We start from the raw sequence: 25598 nt of genomic DNA on the forward strand, positions 1-25598 counted from the left end.
GCCTACTTTCCATAAGAAAATCATTTTTTGTTTAGCTAATAAATTTGGCACCATTTGACGAATCTTCATGAAATTTTCAAAACTAGTGTGCCAGTCCATTCAGTAATTCAGCAGCTGTTTGGAAAGTTTCAGGGTGATTCATAAAGCGGGTGCCAAGAAAAAGTGGGGGGCCATACAACACGTCTTCCCCATGCAGTTTCCCATAGTGATTTTAAATTCAACTAAAGCCTGAGCTGCTGAATGGAATTACACCAAATTTGGCAACAATCTAGATATTGGTCTGGAAAGAGTGCTTTTTGTAATTTGGTGTAAATCTGTTCAGTAGTTTTGGAGTTAGTAAAGAGGAAATATGTATGTATTTCTACGGACACGGATCCATGCACCAACGCAACGCCGTTATTGGCTGGCTGGAAACTAAGAGAAAACTTGCAACTGCCATTTTGTGAATCGGGACACAGTTCACAGGGGGGATAAAGATTAAATAGGATATAAGGGGTCGGAATAGAGGTATCCTACCTCAAGGGACTGATGGAGGGGTCTGTGAGGGATCCCTCATGGGCATAAAGTTGCCCAAAAGTGTTTTTTGAGGGTAAACAAGGCATGGCAGATCCGTGGATCCAGACCCCAAAGAAAAAACACATACACCCACTCACAGACCCACACAGTGACGCACACAACCACTCACACACCCATTCACACACACACACACACACAGACATACACACACACACTCACACACACACAAAATCACTACCACACCCATTCATATACCCATGCAGCCACTCATACACCCATTCACATACTCATACACCCACTCACAGACCCACAAGACCACTAACAAACCACTCACTAACCAACTCACACCCACAACCACTCACACACCCAGTCACAGACCCACAACTCTACTGACAGACCTATGCGGTCACTCACACACAGACACTCACACATCCGATGTCAAACCAGCAAAGCTATGCACACACCCACTCAAAGATCCACACAGCCAGGCACAGACTCACAAAGCCACTACCACACCCACTCACACAATTAAATACCCACTCACAGACCTACAAAACCATACCACACCCATTCACACACCTACTCACACACCTCTTCAGCCACTCACACGCTCACTCACAGACGCACAGAACAAGTCACACACCCACTCACAGGCCTACAAAGTCACTCACTCACATGCTCAATGATCCACTGACACACACACCCACACAACCACTCACACACCTATTCACCAATAGAGCCACTCAGAAAGCCACTCACAGACCGACAAAACCCCTCACACACTGACTCAGATACCAACACAGTCATTCACACATCCACTCACACACCCACTCATAAACTCATTCGCACACTCACACACCCACAAAACCATTACCACGCACACTCACAGAGTCATTCAGACACCACGCACACCCATTCACACACTCACTCACAGACCCACAAAACCACTACTACACCCACTCGCAGACACACTTACACACACACAACCACTCACACATTCACTCACACACCCATACAGCCACTCATACTCCAATTCACAGAACCACAAAACCACTACCACACACCTTCTCACAGACCCACATGGCCGTTCACACATATACTCACACACCCACTGAACTGTTCACATCCCCACTCACATACCCATGCAACCACTCAAATCCATACAGCCACTCACACACCAACTCACAGACCCACAAAACCACTCAGCCACTCTCACATCTACTTAAAAATCCACTCACACACCCATTCACATACTCACACACCTACAAAACCACTACTAAACATACTCACACAGCCACTCACACACCCATTGACACACATACCCATTTACAGACCCACAAAATACTACCATGCCCACTCACAGGCCCATTACACACACACAGCTACTCACACACCCACTCACACACTCATACAGCCATTCACACACCCATTCAAAAACCCACAAAACCAAACCACTCCAACTCACAGACCCACAAAACCAAATGGTGAAATTTAAAGTTTACAGGGGGAGAGGACAGAAACGCCCCACATCTTGTAGATATGATGCATTTCTGCCCCTTCCCGGTGCTGCAGAGTGGCACAAAAGGCACTTGCTGCTCTGCCCTGCCCTGTAACACAGGGGATTGGAAGCATTGCACCACTTTCTAAATATGCTGCAGCATTTTTGACCGTCCAATGCCACATTAGTGTAAAAATAATTATGCTAATGTGGCGTTGGAATGGTGCTAGGCCATCTTAAATCTGGGCCTATATCTGGCACTTATTTCATTAGCATTGTGATTTCAGATTCATAATGTAGTCTTTTTTGTTCCCTTCCCCCATGCCTCTGTAGCTTTGTTACCATGGTGACCAATTTTGGAGCATTCTCTGCTAGCAGTAGATCAGGAGTTCACTACACTTTCGGAGAGTAGCATACTAACTTCTAAACCAACTGTAGCAGGTGTGTTTGGAATTATAAACATATCCCAATCACCAAGGGTCTAATTCACAAAAGTAAACTTAGACCAAAAGTCTAAGTTTAGACCAAAAATGTAAGTTTAGACCTAAAGTCCAACTTTGCTTTACTTTCAGTCTAAGTTCACCTTTGTGAATCAGGCCCCAATATTGTATTGTTATTTTGCCAAAGCCAATCACAACTATAGTTACTTTCTATCTTACTAACATTACCTAAATTTAAGAACTAGCATATTTACACCATCCAATCAAATGTCTTCTTTTAAATTTTAGGTGTTAGCCTCCATTTTAACTGCCTTTCATTTCAAATCTGCCTCATTAAGCTGCAGGATTCTCCTGTGTGGTACTCCAGGTTTCCTCCAAAATGCTCAGAGTGTGGGTTGTGAGTCATAGCTTTGTATTTTAGGACAAAGAACATGCTAGAGTGGTATTGACATGGGTTTTCCTAATGTGGACATTACCAGAGAGGACTAAAGTGGCATAAATTGCTGCCTTTGATAGGAAGCATTATGGACTGCCAGCATCCAGACCTAATGATTGTGCACAGTGATGACAATGACATGGGCAGAGTTACTAGGGTAGGATTGGAAATCCTAATAGAAGATACCTTTGGAAAATTATTGGCACTTTTTCCATACACTTCCTTGGTATTTTCTAACGTTTGCCAAAGGCAGAAGTGAAAGTAGTCAAGTGAATCCTGTCCACAGATATACAAATCTGACAAACATGTTAATAAAACTGTTTTTATATTCCTCAGAGACTACAGCATGGGCTCTATATACCACAATAGCTTACACTTTTTAGACTCCGCGCACTTTACCACTGCTAACCAGTGCTAAAGTGCATATGCTCTCTCCCTTTAAACATGGTAACATTGGATCATACCCAATTGGACTATTTAATTTACCTATAAGTCCCTAGTAAGGTGCACTGTATGTGCCCTGGGCGTGTAGATTAAATGCTACTAGTGGGCCTGCAGCACTGGTTGTGCCACCCACTTTAGTAGTCCCTTTACCTTGTCTCAGGCCTGCCATTGCTTGCCATTGCTAGGCCTGTGTGTGCAGTTTCACTGTCACTTCGACTTGGCATTTAAAAGTACTTGCCAAGCCTAAAACGTCCCTTTTTCTACATATAAGTCACCCCTAATGTGTGCCCTAGGTAACCCCTAGAGCAGGGTGCTGTGTGGGTAAAAGGCAGGACATGTACCTGTGTAGTTTACATGTCCTGGTAGTGTAAAACTCCTAAATTTTGTTTTTACACTAATGTGAGGCTTGCTCCCTTCATAGGCTAGCATTGGGGCTGCCCTCATATATTGTTGAAGTGGTTGCTTCTGATCTGAAAGGAGTAGGAAGGTCATATTTAGTATGACCAGAATGGTAATACAAAATCCTGCTGACTGGTGAAGTTGGATTTAATATTACTATTTTAGAAATGCCACTTCTAGAAAGTGAGCATTTCTCTGCACTTAAATCTTTCTGTGCCTTACAATCCACGTCTGGCTGGGTTTAGTTGACAGCTCCTTGTGCATTCACTCAGACGCACCCCAAACACAGGGTACTCAGCCTCACTTGCATACATCTGCATTTTGAATGGGTCTTCCTGGGCTGGGAGGGTGGAGGGCCTGCTCTTACACAAAGGACTGCCACACCCCCTACTGGGACCCTGGCAGACAGGATTGAACTGAAAGGGGACCTGGTGCACTTCTGAGCCACTCTTTGAAGTCTCCCCCACTTCAAAGGCACATTTGGGTATAAAACAGGGACTCTGCCCTCCCACCTCAGACACTTCCTGGAGAAGAAACCTGAACCAGAACCTGCACCCTGACAAGAAGAACTGCCCGGCTGCCTAAAGGACTCACCTGACTGCTTTCTACAGAGGACTGCTGCCTTGCTGTTGCCCTGCTGTCTTGCTGCTCTCTTGCTTTGCTGTATAAGTGCTCTCCAAGGGCTTGGGTAGAGCTTACGTCCTGTTCCCTGAAGTCTCAGGACCAAAAAGACTTCTGTATTGCAACTGGACTCCTTGTGCGGCGAAAAATTAGACGTACAGCTTGTTCCGCGTTGAAAAATTCACTGCACGCCGAACCAGAAAGATGCCGCTCGACTCCATGAGATAAAGATCGACGCGGAGCCTGCGGTGCGACTGGAACTTCAACGCACGGCCCACCTGGACAACGCCGCCCGACTTCCAGAGGGGAAATCGACACAGCGCCTGCTGTGAGGGAGAAACTTCCATGCATCGCCCACCGGAACGACGCGCAGCCGGTCAACAAGCCCAGGATTCCATGCACAGACCCCGGGGCGTCTGAAAACCCCGCAACCCGAACAGGAGACCCGTCCGCGTGCCGGAAATCAACGCAACATCTTCCCCGTTTGGAAAATAATGTCGCGAGTCCGTGTGTGAAGGGGCGAAACCGACGCACACACCATTTTTCCACGAACCTCCTCCTCTGTGGCCCGTTGCGTAGATTTTTCACTCCAACTAGGTACTCTGTGCTTGAAAGAGACTTTGTTTGCTTTTTAAAGACTTAAGACACTTTATATCACTTTCCAGTGATATCTTTACAATTTCTTATTGCATCTTTTATCGTCTTGACCTACAAATATCCAGATAAATATTATATGTTTTTCTAAACACGGTGTGGTGTTTTTTTGTGGTGCTATATTGTGTTATTGTATGATTTATTGCACAAATACTTTACACATTGCCTTCTAAGTTAAGCCTGACTGCTCAGTGTCAAGCTACCACAGGGTGGGCACAGGATAATTTGGATTGTGTGTGACTTACCCTGACTAGAGTGAGGGTCCTTGCTTGGACAGGGGGTAACCTGACTGCCAACCAAATATCCCATTTCTAACAGGGTGATACGATTATAATTATGCCTGATCAGAAAGTAATCCTGGGCAGTACCTTATGGGTTGCCGGGCATGCATCACTCGTCCTGCCTTTCTTCACCCCTGTCTCCACCCTTGTGCACAATGCTGTTAGAGCCAGAGGCACTGTGCACAAAGAGGGTAAAAAGCAAGGGACAGAAATGACCAATCACTGCATGGCTTCATAAGAAAGTCATGCAGTGATTGGCCATGTTGCGACCGCTGGAGCAGAGGGCAAGTGGTGTGTTCTGAGCCAATCCACACACAGCTCCCTTGCTGTTATGTTACAGCTTGAGGGGAGTGTCAGGATTGGCCCAGGCAGGCGAACCTAACGCTCAACAGGAGTCCAGGAGGCTGCAGCTGTAATGCCCCCAGCTCACTAATTCAGCGGATAGGGAGATACATTTAGTGCACATGTCAGGCTGGTCACTGAAAGGCAGCCGTCAAACCCCACATGCGCACTTTCAAGTAAGTGTCGACCAGATTCAGTTGCCCTGATGTGTCTGTCTGGGAGTGTGAGTGGGTATGAGAGTGTCTCTCTGTGTGTCAGATTGGGTGAGAGAATGTCTATCTGGGAGTGTGAGTGGGTGTGAGTGTGTGTCTGTGAGTCAGTGGGTATGAGAGTGTTTGCACATGTGTGTGGGTGTGAGAGTGTCTCTCTGGGAATCAGAGTGGGTGTGACAGTCCCTGACTAGGTGTGTGAGTGGGTGTGAGAGTGTGTGTCAGGGTAAATCATTTGGTCTGAGAGTGTCTGGGTGTGTGAGTGGGTGTAACAATGTAGGTGTGGGTGTGAGAGTGTCTTTCTGTATTTGAGAGTGTCTACCTGTGTGTATCACTGGGTGTTTGAATGTCTCTTTGGTTGTGTGATTGGGTGTGAAAATGTCTGTGTGAGTGTCAGAGTGAGTGTGAGAGTGTGTGTATAGATTTAAGAGTGGGAGTGAAAATGCTGTGTGGGTGTTAGAGTTAGTGTGAGAGTGTCTATATGGGTGTCAGAGTGAGTGTGAGAGTGTGTGTATGGGTGTCAGAGTGAATGTGAGAAAGTCTGTATGGGTGTCAGAGTGCAGAATTAGTATATATATTTTTTTAAATATTCACAAAATCTGCAGGTCCATTGCACATTTACACAGTGGGCTGCGCTGGGCCCCACAGCAAAAACGTGGATCTCGCTTGTGTTAAAAAAAAAACATTCTATGGCATTTTGTTGCGCATTACACATACTTTTGCCACTTAAATAACACAAACATGGGATCAGTAAACCTCCACCCTCACCCCTTCATATGAATTGCAGCAAGCATTTCAGCCCTGTGGACCATTTCTCGGTACAATGAAATGTCAGGTGCAACTTTTTTGTCTGGTTGCAGCCAGCCAATCAGGGCCTTACTTTGGCAAGTGAATCTGCAGATCTGCCACGGATGGATACACGGAGGGTCCTCATTCCTAGATATCTATGTTTTTTTTTCCTTTAAAACTACTGAATGGATTTACACCAAATCACAAAATATACCAAGATCTACCTTTCTGCCAAATTTGGTGTAATTCCACTCAGCAGTTCGGTCTGCAGTCGTGTCTAAAGACACTATGGGGGTCATTCTGACCCCGGCCGGCGGCGGAAGCCGCCGGCCTGGCTGGAACCGCCAGAATACCGCTACGCGGTCAAAAGACCGCCGCGGGTATTCTGGGTTTCCCGCTGGGCTGGCGGGCGACCGCCAGAAGGCCGCCCGCCAGCCCAGCGGGAAACACCCTTCCATGAGGATGCCGGCTCCGAATGGAGCCGGCGGAGTGGAAGGGGTGCGACGGGTGCAGTTGCACCCGTCGCGATTTTCAGTGTCTGCATGGCAGACACTGAAAATCTTTGTGGGGCCCTGTTACGGGGGCCCCTGCAGTGCCCATGCCATTGGCATGGGCACTGCAGGGGCCCCCAGGGGCCCCACGACACCCCATACCGCCATTCTGTTCCTGGCGGCCAAAACCGCCAGGAACAGGATGGCGGTATGGGGGTCGGAATCCCCATGGCGGCGCAGCAAGCTGCGCCGCCATGGAGGATTCCCCAGGGCAGCGGGAAACCGGCGGTACACCGCCGGTTTTCCGTTTCTGACCGCGGCTGTACCGCTGCGGTCAGAATGCCCATGGGAGCACCGCCAGCCTGTTGGCGGTGCTCCCGCGGTCGTTGGCCCTGGCGGATTTTACCGCCAGGGTCAGAATGACCCCCTATGTGGCAGTACATGGGGAAGATGCTTTTTGGTACCCCCCTTTTTCTTGGTGCCCACTTGACAAATCACCCTAAAACCTTCAAGAGAGAATCTGAAGTGAGTAAAATTTTGTGAGGATTCATCAAATATCAGCAAAGTTATTGCCAAAACAAAAAATGCTTTTCTTTTGAAAACTAGGTCCTAACAATAACTACCTTCTATATACATTACCTACTGGTGGTCACCAGTAGGTATTTATATTTAGGACCTAGTTTCCATAGAAAAGCATTTTTTGTTTTGGTAATAACTTTGGCATTGTTTGACAAATCTTCAGAACATTTTCAAAAATAGTATGACAGTCAGTTCAGCTGCTGTGTTGAATGTTTCAGGGTAATTAATTAAGCAGGGCATGAGAAAAAGGGATGTCCTAAAACACCATGCAATTTCCCAAAGGGATTTTAAACATGACTACAGCCCAAACTTCTAGACAAAATTAAACCAAATTTGGCAGAAAGGTAGCTCTTAAACCAGAAAGAGCCCTTTTTGATGTTGGTGTAAATCTGTTCAGTAATTTTTGAGAAATTAAAGGGAAAAGAAATATTGATATTTTGGGATGCAGATACTTAGCATATATTCAACAGTCCCCATTCTTATATCTGGTTGGCTGCTAACACTTCAACCAGAAAGTTTTGGTATCCATTTTGGGACTCAGACTCAGATACAACCCAAAAATAAAGTAAAAAATAAAGAAAAGGCAGCAGGGTTGAAATACCCTGACCCCTAGCCCTGGTGCTGGGGCCCCCTACAGACCCTGCCGGGGGCCAAAAACATTTTATTTTTCAAGGTTGCTTCAAAATCACAGAGGATCCACAAAACTAGGGCAAAATTGAAAAAAAGAAACAGGCACAGTCCCTGTGCTTATTTATCATTCAGTTCCCGGGTGAGCCAGGTTCCAGGGGCATTGTATTGGGTAATATTTTGGTAGGGGGTATACAAAATGACCTAGAAGCTCCAATCATTTGGCCCTGCCAGTGATATGTGCAACCTCTTCCTTTCTTTTTCCAGGATGGTGGATACCTTACCAAAATGCTCTCTTAGCATATTTCCCACTGACTTTGCAGATGCTTTCTTAATGCAGACAAATATGAGCATGTATCCACCAAATAAAGAAGCACTTATTGTATGTAATGAGGAGGAAGTACCCTTGTGTGGTAGAGATTTAACTCTTTGTAGTTTTGTTGTCTTCTCTACACAAGGATAAAAGTTATGGTATGTTTGTGTATGAAGATACTGGACAAAGAATCACATTGCCAAAATTACAGCCACATAAGGTCACTGGAGACATTACCCTGGGTTCCTTTATACAGCTGTAGTGTGGATTATGCACTATACATTTATCAAATGAGGTAGCACTTACTAATTAGCTAGTAGAAAGTACTCTATTTGGGTAGACATTTTGCGCAAAACTTCCTGGATAAATAAGCAGGTCAGGATACATTTTACCACCAATGTTTATTTCACAGAAATTAAACCTGAATGGGAAGCAATTACAAATATAAACAAAGCATGTGTCCCATTTAGAGCTCTGCTTATACGCTTTGCTGCCAACCCCCACTACATACTGAATAAGGCCACACTTTGCATGGGTTGGATGCCTACAGGGGTTGGCCTTAGGGCTTGGCCACAGGCAAGGCCCTGTGGCTAAGCTCCCCGCACACCACCAAATGCCATGCTTGGTTTGGGGTTAGATTCCTATGGGGGTCTGGCCATGTACAGCCAGAGGCCATACATGGCGTGGGGCTGAATATATGTGGGAGGTTGGCCTAAGGCCAGCCTCCCCTGTGTTAAAAAAAAACATAGAAATTCACTCAAAAAAACAAAGGTTACAGGGACATTATAGTTAGGTTCTGAATTTACTCGTATAAAACCATAGAAATTCAGCAGTTATAGTTAGAGTTCTTTCAAGTAACTATAACTAAAAGCCTAAGGTAACTATAACTCACACCTAAACCATGCACATCTGAGTACTCCACATATTATTTTATTAATGACATTTTCTATGCCATTTTTCATATTATTACTGCAACATCTGCAATAAAATTCTTGATGAGACAACTGTGCATCGTGAGGGCACGAGTTATAGTTACCTTAGAGTGCGAGGTATAGTTACTTGGAAGAATTCTAACTATAACTGCTGAATTTTTGTGGTTTTGTATGACTAAATTCAGAAGCTAACTATAACATCCCTGTATCCTTTGGTTTTTTTCAGTGAATATATATACTTATGTATGTATATTCATTTAACAATTTCATACAGTATTCTCACACTTCGCATCAATTCCAGACTACAGGACATGCAGGGAAAGAGGCAAGCAGCACAGCTTTAAATCTACGGACAAATCCTTTATTTATTTAATTGCATACTCCATTGTGCAAGTGTGCAAAATTAAAACGAACACATTTCAGCAGTAGCCTTCAATAGGTCATAGATATATAAGTGGTCATTACAAACCTGGTGGTTGGTATTAAAGCGGCGGTAAGACCGCCAACATGTCAGCGGAAAAAAAATTGCAATTACGACTGTGGCGGAAACCGCTAACAAAGACAGCCACTTTAACACTCCGACCGCCACAGCGGTACAAACAAACGGCGCGGCGGTCCCCGCCAACAGACATGCGGGAGACAATGTACCGCCCACACTATTATGACAGGCCAATCCACCACCTTTTCCGGGGCAGATTCACCGCAGATAAAAACATGGCGGAAACAGGAATCCCGAAGGGAAAACGCTCACCTCTACACACCCCATGAGGAACGAGGACGCCATGGACCCGGAACTCCAAATTCTTCCTGCAATAGTCTTCCTGCTCCTCTACCAGGAGCACGCACGCCGGCGGAGAAGACCACGGTGAGTACTGCACCTACGACACATGGGAGGGGGTGGCAAAAAACAGGGACACACACACCCAACACCCCCACCCTCACCCACTACAACACACACACTAATGCATATCAATACATCACAGTTACACCCCCAAACCTCCCAGAAGAATGCAAAGACAATAGAAAATGAGTGTAACCATTGTAATATATTAAAAGCAAGTAGGCAGAAATGTATAAATACACCATGTACATAATATATACCAAGCACAGTAGTCCAGGTAGTGCTCTAAGAAAGTCAGTGGAACACTGGGACCACACGATATGGGCGAGGCCCACACAAGATCCCCGACCATGACGGAGAGAACACTGCAGGGGCATCATAGAGCAACTAAACAGGCACCTCAGGGGGAGGGAAAGGGGGGACACCTCAGCCTCTTGAGTGCACGACGCTAAATCCACAAGGGGGTCACATGCCCACTGTTCCATCCTGGGGAGTGCAAAGCCACAGTCTCTCAAGCCTCTACAGTGGGCTGGTTGCCCACTGTTCAATCCTGTGGAGTGCAAAGCCACAGTCTCTCAAGTCTATACAATGGGTGTGTTGCCCACTGCCATATCCTGGGAGTGCAAAGCCACAGTCTCTCAAGTCTCGACAGTGGGTGGTTTGCCCACTGTTCCATCCTGGGGAGTGCAAAGCCACAGTCTCTCAAGTCTCTACAGTGGGTGGTTTTCCCACTGTTCCATCCTGGGGAGTGCAAAGCCACAGTCTCTCAAGTCTCTACTGTGGGTGGGTCACCCACTGCCATATCCTGGGGAGTGCAAAGCCACAGTTTCACAAGTGGATAACAGTCTCCACTGGTTCTGGAGGGGGCATGGTGCCCAGAGTGCTTCATCCTGCTAAGGACAGAGGTAGTGGATGACAGTCTCCACTGGTTCTGGAGGGGGCATGGTGCCCAGAGTGCTTCATCCTCCTGAGGACCGAGGTAGTGGATGACAGTCTCCACTGGTTCTGGAGGGGGCATGGTGCCCAGAGTGCTTCATCCTGCTAAGGACAAAGGTAGTGGACGACAGTCTCCACTGGTTCTGGAGGGGGCATGGTGCCCATAGTGCTTCATCCTGCTAAGGACAGAGGTAGTGGATGACAGTCTCCACTGGTTCTGGAGGGGGCATGGTGCCCAGAGTGCATCATTCACCCCGTGACGGACTCACTTGCGACAGTGCCCTTGCCGCTCATGGGCCAGCGGTGCTTGAGATGGCGGTGCCCTGTTCAGCAGTGCTTGAGACGGCGGTGCCCTGTTCAGCGGTACTTGAGACGGCGGTGCCCTGTTCAGCGGTGCTTAAGTTGGCGGTGCCCTGTTCCGTGGTGCTTGAGTTGGCGGTGCCCTTTTCAGCGGTGCTTGAGATGGCAGTGCCCTGTTCAGCAGTGCTTGAGACGGCGGTGCCCTGTTCAGCGGTGCTTGAGATGGCGGTGCCCTGTTTAGTGGTGCTTGAGACGGCGGTGCCCTGTGCAGCGGTGCTTGAGATGGCGGTGCCCTGTGCAGCGGAGCTTGAGATGGCGGTCTCCATTGCAGGATCTCAGCTGCTGGCGGTCCTTCATGGCCCAGCGGGGCTAGTGCTGGCGGTCCTTCATGGTCCAGCAGGGCTAGTGCTGGTGGTGGCCTCCTGGCAGGTGGGCTGGTGCTGGCGGTGGCCTCCTTGGCAGGTAGGCTGGTGCTGGCAGTGGCCTCCTGGGCAGGTGGGCTGGTGGGCTGGTGCTGGCGGTGGCCTCCTGGGCAGATGGGCTAGTGCTGGCGGTCCTGTCCTGGGCAGCTGGGCTGGTGCTGGCGGGCCCCTCCTGTACAGGTGGGCTAGTGCTGGCGGTCCTGTCCTGGGCAGCTGGGCTTGTGCTGAAGGTGGGCTCCTGGGCATCGGCGATGATGGCGGTCTTCTCCACCGTGCTGCTCTTCCCAGACTTGCCGGTTTTCCTGTGGCCCTTCCCCACCTTGGAATGTGTCACAGCTGACTCCACACTCCCACCGGGACCCCGGGGAGCGGGTTTGGTGGCTGGAGCCTTCCCCCTCTCCCACTGGGCACTGGCCAACTTCTGATGCTTCACTAGTGGGGGACTGTCTGTGCTGTGGCTCCGTGCCACACTGGCTGCCCTGGTGGCCGGTGCACTCCATATTCCGGTGACTACAGGCACCACTGGTCCCGGAGATGTTGTGGCTGAGGTGCTAGTTTGGGACCTAGGAGACGGACGGGTGGGGGAGGTGTGAGAAAGAAGTCAAGGGTGGACAGGAAAAGTTTTATGAACACACTGGGACGGGTAGCTGGAGGGGGTTTGAGAGTGGAGGAAGAGGTGGTGGTTGTAGGAGGTGTACGTTTGGTGACTTTGGGTGAAGGTGCATGCGCTGGATGCTGTCGTGAGGTGGATGGCTGTTGGGTGGGTGTGTGCCTGCGTTTGTGTATCTTGGGAGGGGGTGTCACAGACACACTGGGAGAGGACACAGGTGACGTGTGAATGGTAGTGGGGGCGGTGACTGCACGTGAGCGGGGTGTGGTGGTGGGTGTGCTGGAGAGGGATGTAGTGGCTGTAGAGGTAGTGCATGCAGGTGTGAGTGTGGACGAGACTGGGAGGGAGGAGGGAGACGAGGAGGAGAGGGACACAGTGGAGGCAGTGTATGTTGGTGTGTCTGCATGTGGGTGATGCTTGCGTGAGTACCTGTGGGATATGTGGTGCTTATGTTTGCCAGAGCTTCCCTTGTGTGTTGTCGTGTGTGCATGCTGGTCTGATGGTGTGCTTGGGATAGGCTGAGGTACAGGGGATTGGGTCTGGGTGGAGGAAGTTGGGGGGGAGGCTAGAGACGGGGACAATGGCTGCCATCAGTGCTGAGGCCAGAGTCTGAAAAGCTCACTGAAGGGCCCCCTGACCAGAATGAATGCCCTCCAGGAATGCATTTGTTTGTTGCAACTGCCTCTCTACACCCTGGATGGCATTCAAAATGGTAGCCTGCCCAACATTGAGGGACCTGAGGAGGTCAATGGCCTCCTCACTGAGGGCAGCAGGGGTGACTGGGGCAGGGCCTGAGGTGCCTGGGGTGAAGGTGATGCCCACCCTCCTGGGTGAGCGGGCACTTGGCAAAGGCCGAGGGGCTTATGGGAGGGCGGTGCTGGTAGAGGGGGTGTCGGCTGTACCTGTAGATGCAGGGGCACAGGGAGCTCCCATCAGAGGACGAGTCTGTGTCGCTGGTGTCAGCTCCTGTCCCCACCGTGGACCTCCCCTTGCCCTCCGTCCCACTGGTGAACTCCGTAGTCTCGCCCTCCAGGGCCATGTGGGATGCAGATCCCTCGTGCTCCGTTGCCACTGCTCCTCCGCCTGATGATGCTAATGCACACAAGAACAGGGAGAGCACAAAAAGGGGGGGACGACAGAAGAAAGACATGTTGAGTGCATGCATTACCGCTACCGCTACCATTGGTGGACACAACAGACACAGAAGCCCCATGCACTACGCCGCGCTCTTGGGGTCCACTGTTCAATTGCTGGGAAATGGCCTACAAGGCTATGGATGACATCTGCACACATGGATGACACAGGGGCATGACTAGGTGTACCTGGCACTCTACAGAGATGGGGTGGGGTGCCACATGGCCTGCCTTATGGAGGGGCCTTGCCTACAGAACTCGCCCTGGCCTAGGGAAACCCACAGCCCACCTCCCCCACCCAGACACCTCCACTAAACGCAAAGTCAGCAGAATGAGTGTGTACTCACCCCCTTGTGGCTGCTGTGATGCCCTCAAGCACCCATCCAACTCCGGGTAGGCCACCGCCAGGATCCTGAACATCAGGGGGGTCATAGTGCGAAGGGCACCCCTCCCACGTTGGGAGGCCATCCCCAGCTGAGCCTCCGCCGTCTTCTTGCTCCAGCGGCGAATGTCCTCCCATCTTTTACGGCAGTGGGTGCTCTGTCTGTGGTAGACCACCAGGGTCCGGACGTCCTTGGCGATGGCACGCCAAATATCTTTTTTTCTGGTGGGCGCTGACCTACTTGAAATGTACAGGGAAAAAAGAGAAGTTATTACCAACAGCACCGTCAAACTGATTGGCCCCCATCCCTACCCTTGCCATGTGGCACATGCATTCACCGTCTTTCATGCACGCAGTACTCTCCCCCTTCCTTTTTACATCTAGCCCTCTCCACACAGGCATAGCCCATACAACATGCTCCCTGTGTACTTACCTGTTTGTCTGGAGGACCATAAAGTAGCGTGTACTGGGGGAGGACCCCATCCACAAGCTTCTCCAACTCCTCCGATGTGAAGGCAGGGGCCCTTTTCCCAGACACTCAAGCCATTGCCTCTTCCAGACCGAGGTCACAGCAGCACTTGCATTGTAGGTCCTCTTCTGTCGAAGATCAGGCATCGAGTGATTGAACAGATAGAAAATGGCGCTCACGTCCACAGTGGTGCATACCGTCACCTCCGGCGTACATCGTCATTGGCTCCTGGGACCCATAGGGTCCAATGCTAACCAATACAGCATTGCACCGCGGTCTTCGACCGCCTACCACGACGGTGTACAACGCCAGCGCAGTTACCTCACATCCCATTATCTCACTTTACAGGTCAGGCAGCCGCCACTTCAGGGGCCAACATGGCTTCATTTTCAACTGCGTCACACATTCCTAGGCTTAGACTCTACAGACATACAGGCCATCTTTTGTGTATGAATGGTGTTCTATGTAAACTGTGGGTATGTACCTCTGAGTTGTTTGACTCTGTGCTCGCTGTTGTCCTTCATAGGCACCGTCCTCTGGGACATGTGAGGAGAAGGTGGCATCCTCCAGTGTACCGACCGCTGGTGGACCTGTCGACAATGGAGGAGCGACATGTGATTATCACATACAGGTTTGACCGTGCCACAATCCAGCAACTGTGTCCCCAATTGGAGCCAGACCTGCTGTCAGCAATCCGCCATCCCACAGGAATCCCCCCTCAAGTGCAGGTGCTATCAGTGCTCCATTTCCTTGCAAGTGGGTCTTTTCAAACAACAGTGGCCATTGCATCAGGGATGTCCCAGCCTATGTTTTCCAACGTATTGTCCAGAGTGTTGTCTGCCCTTCTGAAACACATGCGGAGCTACATAGTTTTTCCTCAGGTGGAGGATTTGCCTACAGTGAAAGGTGATTTCTATGCACCTGGGACACATCCCCAACATCATAGGTGCCATTGATGGGACCCATGTGGCTTTGGTCCCCCCCCACAGGAGTGAACAGATGTACAGAAACCGGAAGAGTTATCATTTGATGAATGTACAGATGGCATGTTTGGCAGACCAGTACATCTCCCATGTGAATGCCATGTTCCCTGGCTCAGTGCATGACGCCTACATCCTGCGGAATAGCAGCATCCCTTATGTGATGGGTCAACTACAGAGGCACTGTGTGTGGCTATTAGGTGAGCACCTGGAAGCAAGTCAGTGGGAATGGTTGTCTCGGTCTGGGGATATCCCTCCAGGTTAGTGCGTGTCCCTCACCATTTCCAGGTGACTCTGGTTACCCCAACCTGTCATGGCTACTGACCCCAGTGAGGAATCCCAGGACAAGGGCAGAGAAACGCTAAAATGAGGCCAATGGGCGAACTAGGAGGGTGATCGAGCGGACCTTCGGCCTCCTGAAGACCAGGTTCAGGTGCCTCCAAGGAGTGCCAGATCATTGTGGCCTGCTGTATGCTTCACAACTTGGCTTTGCGACGACAGGTGCCTTTTCTGCAGGAAGATGGTCCAGATGGCGGTGTTGTGGCAGCTGTGGAGCCTGTAGACAGTGAAGATGAGGAAGCAGAGGAAGAAGACATGAACAACAGGGACTCAGTGATCCAGCAATATTTCCAGTGAGACACAGGTAAGAGTACAGACCTGCCTACTACATGCAGTTTAACACTACTACCTCTCTGCTGTCTGTCGTTTTCACCCAGTGTATGGTCACTGAGTTGTCACTTTCCCTTACGATTTCACAGATGTAGGTTCCACTGTGTGACATATACTTAGATTCCTCATGGACTAGAGCTGTGTGACATAGGTATGTTGACATTACAATTGAAAGAGCATTTTGTCACTGTAATTGCTAATACACTATTTCGAAATCACAGACAGACTCCAGATTGCTTTGAGCTTGAAGTGTGTTTATTTAAGTGCTCAATATTGGAGGGGGTAGTGAAATGGTGAGGGGTGATGGCGGAGGAATGTCCATGGCAGAGTCCAGTCTATTAGTCTCACAGGTGCATTACCCATATGGGAGTAGGAAGTAGAGCTGGGGCAGTTTAACTATGGACAGGGTGACAAAGTGGGACAGTAGGATAACAATCAGGGTGGTCTCATTTCTTGGTGGGGGTCTTGGCATCGTGCTCTGTCTTTGTCCTGGAACTCAGGGACCGCTTGCGGGGTGGTTCTCCCTCTGCAGCGGGTCGGGTGCTGGTTTGGTGGTCCTGTGGCGGGGTGTCCTGTCCACTAGCGCCGGCGGAGGTGGTGGGCAGTTCATCGTCCATGCTAGTGTCAGGGGCCCCTTGTAGTGCCACAGTGTTCCTCCTGATGTTGAGTACTTCCTTCAGCACCCCTACGATGGTGCCCAGGGTGGAGCTGATGGTTCTGAGTTCCTCCCTGAAGCCCATATACTGTTCCTCCTGCAGACGCTGGGTCTCCTGAAACTTGGCCAGTACCGTTGCCATCGTCTCCTGGGAGTGGTGGTAGGCTCCCATGATGGAGGAGAGGGCCTCATGGAGAGTGGGTTCCCTTGGTCTGTCCGCCCCCTGTCGCACAGCAGCCCTCCCAGTTCCCCTGTGTTCCTGGGCCTCCGTCCCCTGGACCCTGTGCCCACTGCCACTGCCCCCAGGTCCCTGTTGCTGTTGGGGTGGTGGGTTAGCCTTGGTTTCCTGTAGTGGTGGACACACAGCTGATTGACGTGTCCTGGGGACGGAGGTATGGAGCCTCTGGGTAGGTGCTGTGCTGGTGTTTCCAGAGGGGGGAAGGTCTGTTGTGGCCTGTGACTGGGTGAGGGGAACCGACTGTCCCGAGGTCCCCAATGGGCTGGGCTGGTCATCTAGATCCAGTTGGACAGAGCTGCTGCCATCACTGTGGGCCTCTTCTGTTGGTGGTGTGGACATGTGTGGACCCTCCTGTCCGGTGACGTTGGGAAGGGGTCCTGCAGGGGTATAAAAGGATGGTTATTACATCTGTGTGTGTCATGGTGTGCAAAGGGTGGGTGACCGTGTACCCCAGTACTTGTATTCCTGTGTGGGACCTTGTGTGATGATGGTTTAGGGGGTTGTATGGGTATGTGCAGTGGGCATGCTTTAGTGATGGGTATCCATGCTTTGTTGTTGCATGCAGGGCTTGGTGTTGGGATGGGTGGTTTGTGATGTTGGGACATATGTGAGGAGTTGGGGTGCTGGGGGTGAGGGTGGGGGTATGTGCTGGCATGCAGGTAGGGTGGGGGATGTAATAATTAAGATTTGTCTTACCAGAGTCCATTCCTCCACCTACTCCTGCGAGGCCCTCAGGATGCAGAATCGCCAAGACCTGCTCCTCCATTGTTGTTAGTTGTGGGTGAGGAGGTGGGGGTCTGAACCGCCTGGTGGTGTCTTGAGACCATGGAACGCACCTTCCCCCATAGGTCGTTCCACCTCTTCCTGATGTCCTCCCGATTTCTTGAGTGCTGTCCCACTGCATTGACCCTGTCCACTATTCTTCGCCATAGCTCCATCTTCCTTGCTATTGAGGTGTGCTTCACCTGTGATCCGAATAGCTGTGGCTCTACCCGGACGATTTCCTCCACCATGACCCTGAGCTCCTCCTCCGAGAACCTGGGGTGTCTTTGCCGTGCCATGGGGTGGTGTAGGTGATGTGTGAGGTGGAGTGTGTGGTGATAAGTGTGCTGATATGTAGTGGTGTGTTGTGTGAGGTGCGTGGAAGTTTCTGTGGGTGATGGTGTTGTGTGCCTGTGGATGCTGTTGGTCTTGCTGGTGCTGTCTCTCTCTGGCCTTCTTTCAGAATTTTTTGTCGTAGGGGTTTGTGGGTGATGTGGGTGTGTGTTTTATATTGGAATGGGTGTGGGGGAGTGGTGTGTGTATGTGCATCAGGTGTGTGTATTTCGAATTGTCCAATGTGGCTGTGTTTTGTAAGAGTGTGTGTATTTTGAGCGTGGCGGTGTGTACCGCCAATGGAATACCGCGGTTGAAAAACACGTGGATTTGTGTGTCGTGATAGTGTGGGCGTATTTCTGTTGGTGTGATGGTGGAGGTTTTGTTTTCGCCAGTTTATCACTGACCTTTGCTGTGGCGGACTTCTGTGGGTGTCTGAATTTTGGCGGATTCCGAAATGTGGGTCATAATAGCTGTGGCGGAATTCCGCGGCGGTGTGTTGGCGGTCTTCTGCACGGCGGTAAGTGGCTTTTACCACCAATGTTGTAATGAGGGCCATAGTGTACAGAATGTCCATTTTGAAGGGATACCAATACCAATGTCTAAAACCAACTTGAAGGCTCAGCTCTTTTTCCTATGATCATCTAAAACTTTCCTCCATTGCAATTTTTGCAGTAATGAGCTTTCCCATAGATTTTATTGCAAATCCATATGCATCAATGGATAGGCGCAGGTGAAGTACCTATTAATAATATTGTTTCTTTCCATGTTCTGTTCCCTAATCACAATTTATTGGCAAAATTACATCTACCATGTTACATGCAGATGCCTGTATTCTCCAACTATACTCCATGGACCCACATAAAGTGCACTTGAATTGAATGTACTAAATTGCACATTCTAGAGATGTAAAACTACCATGAGCTACCATAGCTCACTATGAATGCTTATTATGAATGCATTGGATTTTAAACTGTACTCTATCTACCAAAATAAAGTGAAAATGCATTGGATCTCAAACTATACTACATCTCCTCCAGTAAGGTGTTGGTGCATTGAAAAAAATTGATGTGCAAAAATGTATTTTAAAGGGAGAAAGGCAAGCCCCAGTCTTTAGAATGCTAATGCAGGGCCCTTTTTGACTCATTTACAGGTTCAAATTCATACCCAGACCTATATCTACCAGTTCATGTGTGTATCAATGCTAATATATTTCCATCCACTAAGATGCAAATACCAAATTGCATTTCATCTGCCATTTCAATGCAGATATGTAGGATATCAAACTCTACCTTATCGACCCACATAAAGTGCAAATGCATTGTATATATTATATGTAATGCAAAGAATCTTTGATTTGACTTTTTTGGGCAAAGTAAAAATGCACTGGATTTTAAACTGTATTTTATCTACCCATATAAAGTGCAAATGCATTCTGACTTAGACTGTGCTTTATCTGCTAAAGTAAAGTGCTGATGCATTGGATCTTAAGGCTGATGTGCAAAGATGTCTAAATAACAGGACAAATGCATTAAAACACACAGAGCTAAAGGACTAAGTAAAGTGCACCTAGGGGTTTTCCTTCTACATAGTGAAAGTACAAGTTGTACCTCCCATCCTCTCAACATCCTTGTCTCTTTCAATTACATATTTCTAATTAGAGGAGGATAAATAAAGTGCATCACACATATCTAATTGTTTATCCCTTATATCCTAAACAAAGCAGATTTGTCAATTCTTCTCATTAGAACATTATGGTGTAGATCCTCCTGACACTTCTGTGTGAAAGCACACAGCACCTTAACTGTCAGTGGTGTCAGAAAACCCCTTTAGAGCCCATATGTAGTGTCCAAAAAGATATTAGCCACATGATCTAATAATTACTGTGTATGGGAACAAACAGATGTCAATTGCATTCTTGAGAGAAGGAGGGAAGGGGGCGCAAATGGGGGACAGGGGAGAGGAAAAAGGAAACATGGGGAAAGAGTGGAGGCTTTCTTTCGTGAAACAGACCAACCAATCTCTATGCAGATGACAACATTATAGAACATCAACAATGGACATGCAGTTCTATTCTGAATTTAAACCCAAGGGATATTCCATTCCCATAAATATGATCCATTTAGATTCAATTCTTCATAACCTCAATTTTCTATCTCCACTTCAGAGTTGCTTCCTGACATTTTGCATGCCATAAAACTTCAAATCATTCATGTTGCCATTGTGTAGTTCATGTTTGTGTTGGTATACAAACCATCTTCATTCCTGATTGCACATAGTAGTTTCAGGATGAGCAGTCTAAGGGGGTCATTCTGACCCTGGCGGTCTCTGGCGGTGCTTCCAAGCCCATTCTGACCGCGGCGGTAAAGCCGCGGTCAGAAATCCGGGGCCGGCGGTTTCCCGACGTTTTTGCCCCAGCTGGGCGAATCCACCAGGGCAGCGCTGCAAGCAGCGCTGCCCTGGGGATTCTGACCCCCTTACCGCCAGCCTGTTTCTGGCGGTTTTCACCGCCAGGAAGAGGCTGGTGGTAAGGGGTGTCCTGGGGCCCCTGGGGGCCCCTGCACTGCCCATGCCACTGGCATGGGCAGTGCAGGGGCCCCCAACCAGGGCCCCATGAAGCTTTTCACTGTCTGCCTAGCAGACAGTGAAAAGCGCGATGGGTGCAACTGCACCCGTCGCACCGCCGCAACACCGCCGGCTCCATTCGGAGCCTGCTCCTGTGTTGCGGCCCCCATTCCCGCTGGGCCGGCCTGCGCTAACTTGGTTATCGCCCGCCGGCCCAGCGGGAATGTCGGAATGAGGGAAGCGGTATTTTGACCGCATGGTGGCCAAATGCCGGTTCCTGCCTGGCGGGCGGCTACCGCCGCCCGCCAGGGTTAGAATCAGGCCCTAAGTTTGTTAACAGTACTGCTGACGTACTTTTTCCTACACCCACACTCAAGTACATATACTACAAAAGAGATGTCACAGGTTATCCACTCCTAAATATTTTTGTGTCTCCCATGCTGGATCTCAAATCTGATTTTATTTTGCCCATACACACAGACTTTGCATCTCTGGCGATTCCAGAACCCACTTTTCTCACTTGATGCCTAGTTTGTTACTCCTCCTGTCCCTGGTTTTTCAGTTTTCATATAACTACTTGCGAGTATAGGTAAGGTTTTTTTTTGTAAATCATATTTGTATGTTCTGGCAGGAGTCCTTTTAGAGTTTCATCCATTCTGAGGATCTTCCAGTTTTAGTAAAATAACTTCTAAGTCTCATAGTTAGACATAACATAATCCATGATGTACCTTGTGATATTGGACTCATCCGTGTGTATTACACTCCTTTGTTTTACTGCTAAGCGATCCACTCATTTCTGTGCTTTCTCTCTCCTTAATGTGGGGTATCCTATCAATTGGAACCGTGCAAACAGTACGGCTGTCTGAAGGTCAAATTCTTCTTTTTCAGAGCAGTTCAATTTTGCACAAAGACATTTCCCATATGGAACACTCCATTTCAGAGCCCCTGTGTGTCCACTATTAGCATGGAAATACTGTTGGTATTTGTGGACTTCCTGTATATTTTAGTGTAGATCTTATCACTTTCAATGAATATTACGATGTCCAAAAGGTTAATCTTGTAAGTGAATCTTTTATTTTACCGGGTTGTTATTCAAAGATTTAACCCTCCAACACATTTCTGCCTTCCCATATGATAAATATGATAAATATGTTGTCAATATAACGGACCCATAAAATGACCTGTTCCATCCTAACCATGTTTTCTTCATCCCTGATAGCTTCTGCCTCCCATCTACCCATGGTTAAGTTTGCATATGTTGGTGCAAAGGACATCCCCTTTGCCATTCCTTGTTTTTGTAGGAAATATTTGCATCATATAGGAATACATTGTGACTGAATATAAGTCCATCATTTCCAGTACCATATTGGAGTGTTCTAGGAATGAGACTGATCTTGATTTCATAAAATATCGGCATGCATTGATCCCATTTGTGTGTCGAATACATGTATATAAAGAGAACACATCTACTGTGGCCATTAGATATTTCAAATTACAGGGTATCTCATTTATTCTGCCCAGAAAACCTGGGAGTCTCTTAAATAGGATGGATGATTTACCACAAAAGGGAACAGGAAGATGTCAATGATTCTTGATGTATTTTCAAGTATTTGCATGCCTGGAGCATTAGAACTATATTTGTGAACGTTTGGTAGGAATTAAACGTGGGGGCTACAGATGGTCATTCTTGAGATTCAGAAATTCATTGTCATCTAAAAGACCTTTATTGTGCCATACTCTTAGCTTCTAATAAAATACATTCAAATGTTCATTAGCTGGATCCTTAAGGAGGTTTTAATAATGTTCTTTATTCATCAATTGTTTTATACCTCTGCTACATAGAGTTCTCTACTTAAAATGACTATGTTTTCTCATTTGCCGAACGCTTTGATGATGCTATTGCCATCCTTTTGGAGCTCAGAGAGTGTAACACAATCCTTCTTTGTCAAGTTGTTATGTTCCGAAGTGTTATTTTCTCTGTTTATTTCAAACTGTTTTTGATTTATTCTATTAAACCCTTCAACGATCATCTTCTGGAATAAATCAACTTTATTCCCCACCAGTAGCTGGGGACAAAATTTGGATTTGGGCTTGCAACTGCTCCTTATTGTTTCATTCGTAGGGATCTTCAGATGTTTACAGAATTCCAGGTCCAGTAAATTACATATCTCTTCCTGTTCACTTACACCTCCCTCCCGTTTCCATCTCCTGAGATGTGAATGATCTTAAATAGGTTAGGTCATTGATCAATATTGCCAAAGGTTTACCTGATTTCCCTCCTCTTTCTTTTAGACATTTATTACCTTTCTGGGCAAAGTATTTTTTTAATTTCATTTTTCTTGAGAACTTGTAAAGGACAACGCTAGCATTTGTTATATTCATGTTTACATTGGGGCAGAAGGTTAATCCTTTAGTAAGCAGCCTATGTCTTTCTTCTAGTACCCTGGGCAAAGGATTTATGAACAGATTGTTATCTGTGGATTCTATTATGTTCTCCTTCCTTTTGCTCCTCTGCCTCTTCTTGTTCCTTTTAGATCACTTTGTTCTTTTTATGGTGATGGGCCACTTGTTCTATTGGGCCCCGCCCGCCACGTCTCCTTCTCTGAATTTGATGCAACCTCATTTCTCCCAAAAAATTAAATCTGGGCATGGTGGATGTGGGTCCTTCGTCCTCTGAACTTATGTCCGAGCTCCCAGTACTGGAGGAGGTTGCCTCTTCGGCCATCTTCTTTTCCATGGTATGCCGATTATATGAGTGATCAAATTTTCTAGTGAAGGTATAAATTCTTCCAGTTGCGTAATCTATTCTATCCCTGTCTAATATTTAGTTTTCTTAGACTTAATTTCATTTTTATGTTTTTCTAATTTCTTTTCCATGATTGCTAATGCAGTTTTGTTTTGACCTCTTCACCATCTTTCATTGATTCCAGGGCTTGTTCTAGTTCTTTGATACGTTTCGTAGCTTTGGCCAACTTCCTTCTGTATGTCCGATTAGTGTATTCAAAAGTTTCAATGAACGCTCCACCATGTCCATTAACACTTTTTTAACAGGTCAGGGTCCAAATCATTTCATCGCGTTTTTAACAACAGGAGACGGACGCGATCCTCTGCGTCTTCGTGTTTCATTCAGATTATGATTATACCTAATTATGTATACAACGACTATCTCATATTGCTGAACTCTGTCTACAGGCCTTGAGAAAGCCCTATCTTACGCGCCTGATGGGGCGAAACACATGTTGCATGATTCTTATGTTTCCTCTCTGGTTTAATTTCTGATGGAAATTATTCGTTTTCTCTACACAAAATAAACAAGCATGATTGGATCAACAACGACGCTTCTTGTAATCTTGTCCACCTGAACTTACTGAATTTAAGGCATTTGGACTTTAAATAAATACTTTTTTCAGTGGGACTTTACCACTTTCCTTTGTCCTGGGTCCAAATCATTTAGGCGGTCATTCCAACTTTCCCGCTGGGTCGGTGGGCGACCGCCAAAAGGCCGCCCGCAGGCCCAGCAGGAAAGCCCCTGCAACGAGGAAGCCGGCTCCGAATGGAGCCGGCCGCGTTGCATGGGTGCGACGGGTGCAGAGGCACCCGTCGCGATTTTCACTGTCTGCAAAGCAGACAGTGAAAATCTGTATGGGGCCCTGTGAATGGGCCCCTGCACTGCCCATGCCAGTGGCATGGGCAGTGCAGGGGCCCTCAGGGGCCCCACAACACCCGTTCCCGCCATCCTGGTTCTGGCGGTGAAAACCGCCAGAAACAGGCTGGCGGGAAGGGGGTCGGAATCCCCAGGATTCCCTGGGCCAGGGGAAAACCGGCGGGAAACCGCCAGTTCCCCTTTTCTGACCGCGGCTTTACTGCCACGGTCAGAATAGCCCAGGAAGCACCGCCAGCCTGGGTCGGAATGACCCCCTTAATGTTGGAAATACAAATATCCGCAATCCCCTGGGGATTGTTCCACATTCCATGGTGCTTCTAAGTGTCATCATCTCCCACCATTTGTTTAGTTCTATTATTTGCATATGTTCCAATTCTGTGATTGTTTTGGCTAGTGTAGCATCCATGCCCTGTGCCGATGCTGAAAAGTTCTCCATATTGACACTTTGGTTCCCAAATGATTCCTTCACCTTCATTTCACGTATAAGCCATATTCTGCTGTGCTTTTTTACAGTGAGTAATGTTTTCCCCAAGATTTGCTAGAGCAGTCCATTAATCATCTATTGCCCTTTCTTGCTTAACTTTTTCACCAATTGTTGATAACCCATTGGGCACTCCCATTCAAACTCCACTTCACAGGCGTAGATGTCTGAAAACTCTGAAGCCTGGAATCACTGAACTCCAAATGACTTGTCCCTCATACTATTTGCAATTAAAGTGGTTTTGGTACCACTAGAAAAATATGAGAATTAGCATTCATTGTCTGCATATGGCACCGGTTAACAGGGCCTCAGAGAGAGGTTAGTTCCACTTCTGCACCTCCCTTTCAAAGTGATTATGCTGTAGCCTTCAACAGGGTCATAGATACTTAGTGAAGAGAGTATCCATTTTAAAGGGGTAGACCCTACCTCAATACCACTGTTTAAAAACAACTAGACTGCTCAGCTGTCATACTTATTAGCATCTCATGTTGTCCTCTATTGCAATGTTTACACAATTGGCTAGACGGTGAATTCTCTTGCACAGTCCAATATACCAAGTGAAAGACACAGGTAAAGCACCCAAAACA

This window comes from Pleurodeles waltl, chromosome 1_1 (assembly GCF_031143425.1).
Source record: "Pleurodeles waltl isolate 20211129_DDA chromosome 1_1, aPleWal1.hap1.20221129, whole genome shotgun sequence".
NCBI classification, from domain to species: Eukaryota; Metazoa; Chordata; class Amphibia; order Caudata; family Salamandridae; genus Pleurodeles; species Pleurodeles waltl.